Here is a 2,336-nt window from a genome sequence, read left to right on the forward strand (position 1 = left end):
CTTCGCATGTAGATAATCAATCATACTCTGATGACGATGTTGGGAATGCATGTTATGGTCATTGTCTTTATTTTCATTTGTTCGCTATGCTCCGATTCACATCTTTTAATCTGTTTATTTCTCCGTAGGCGTTTCCGTGAAACTTTGCAAATATATTATCTGATCGTTTTGTCCGATATGCTTCTATTTGTGTATAGTATGACACATTTTCATATTTTATTTAGTTTTAGTTCTGTGCCAATATATAAGCCTATTATGACCTAATATCATCCTACCCCCAGTGTATGATGGTTTTTTTTGTTAATATCCATCATACCATGTTGACGTTTTTGGGAATACTGGTTATCGTCATATTTTTTTATTTTCATTAGGTTGCTATGCTACTATTCATATTTTCTAATATGTTTATGTCGTCGTCATTGTTTGTGTGAATTTTTTCAAATGGCTTTTTTGAACGTTTTTCTCACTATGCTTTGATTTTAGTATAGTATGACTCGTATAAGATAGTTGTATGAGTTGTATGCCACGATTTCTTCATATTATGACCTATTATCATTCTACATCCAGTAGATGGAAACTTGTCTTTTCTTAATCGTTAGTTTTTTGGTGTTTTCTGATTATGAATTATTACAGATTTAAATACACCAGAATGCCATATAGAAGAAACTAATTGATGAATTTTATGGGGTTGAGGCACCTCAGGAAGTAGATGTTCAACCACCCGAAGTCGTCAGCACGAAGGGATGTGGTAGTAGACTCTCCTCAATAGTGGAGAAGGCTTTGAAGCTTAAGAGGAAGCCTTTGCGTCAATGCAAGAAATGTCAGGAGTAGGGTCACCACGATTCAAGGAATTGCGACAAATTCAAAGAGAAAGAAAAGCGGCGGTCTAGAAGAAATTATGAAGTTTGATACAATGTATTCTGTTTTTTGAAGTAACGTCAGCCTAAGTTTTTTTTGGAGACCATTTTATTTGCAATGTCACGTTGTTAGAAATTACTGAGTTCATTCATATTTGTATTAGGCATTTTGTTTCTCAGTTGTTTTATGTCATGACTGGAACATTGGATTATTATGACTCAGTTTACCATTAAGTTTTCATGACCCATATATTCATCTAGTATGACCCAAAAGAATAGATTAAGTTTTTGACATATAAAACAGTAGTTTTACGTCATGACTCTAATATTGCATTATTATGACCCAATATACCCACATACTTTTATGACACATAAAATCGTTTAGTATGACCCAAAAGCATAACTGTTGTTTTTAATAATTGTTTTTGCATGCTTCAATCGTGCTAGCTTTATTAATATGTTTAAAACATTAGTAGAATCGCGTATTTGGTTTTTTAATATGTTCAAACACGAGAATATTCTTCGTTCGTACTACTAATCAGTTTGTTTCATGCAAACATATCTATCAAATTGTATGAGGCATTCTGGTATTCAGTAGTTTTACGCCATGCCTCGACTGTTGGTATATTATGACATAAATTAACCTAACAATTCTATGACACACATATTCATTTATTATGACCCAGTTATCGAGTAATGTTCATCGCATGGGCTATCGTCTACAAGAAACAAGAGGAAAGCATTCAAAGGTCATTGTAATGGAATTTTTTCTCATCTTATAGATGAAACAGTATATAGTACCAATGACATCCAGCCGCCGTATAAACATGGTTCAAAAACAAGAGAAATACTATCTTTAAAGAAATGAACAAAATGTTTCACTAATTTAAGTTACGACATAACCATTTGGCGAGATCCATAGTTAGCTATCATATTTTCTACGTTGATCTTTTTTTTCTTGTTCTCCTTTGCATAATGTTTAGATGCCGCCTCTTTATTCAGTAATGCGCTATGATTATTTCATGCCACCATCAACACACGGTTGTATTTAGCTCTTAAATACTGAAGCACACCTTTGTTTTTAGTCGATAGTCCACAATTCCATTGACCCTCTCTTTCACTCATGTAGACTTCAAGGTGTCTAAGCAAATAAACCTCGTTGTCATCAACATTGTTTGTCATTCTCCAACTCATCTTCAACCTCTGAATAGGTACGTTGATCAGTGATTTGCATTGATTGTGACAACCAATCATTGCTAAATACTTACAAAAGAACGTCCTATGTAAAACATGCAATGTGTTAGATCTGTTTACGTATGTCATAGATCTGGAATAATAATTTCTACATATCATACGATAATACCATTATAGAACCCTATTTATAGCATTAATTAATAAACGTAAAGAACTATTACACAAGAATTACCTTGTTTACTCCAGCCTGTGGTGTAACAACACAATTTTGTAATTCATTTATGT

Source organism: Salvia splendens, chromosome 5, assembly GCF_004379255.2.
Source record: "Salvia splendens isolate huo1 chromosome 5, SspV2, whole genome shotgun sequence".
Lineage (NCBI taxonomy): Eukaryota > Viridiplantae > Streptophyta > Magnoliopsida > Lamiales > Lamiaceae > Salvia > Salvia splendens.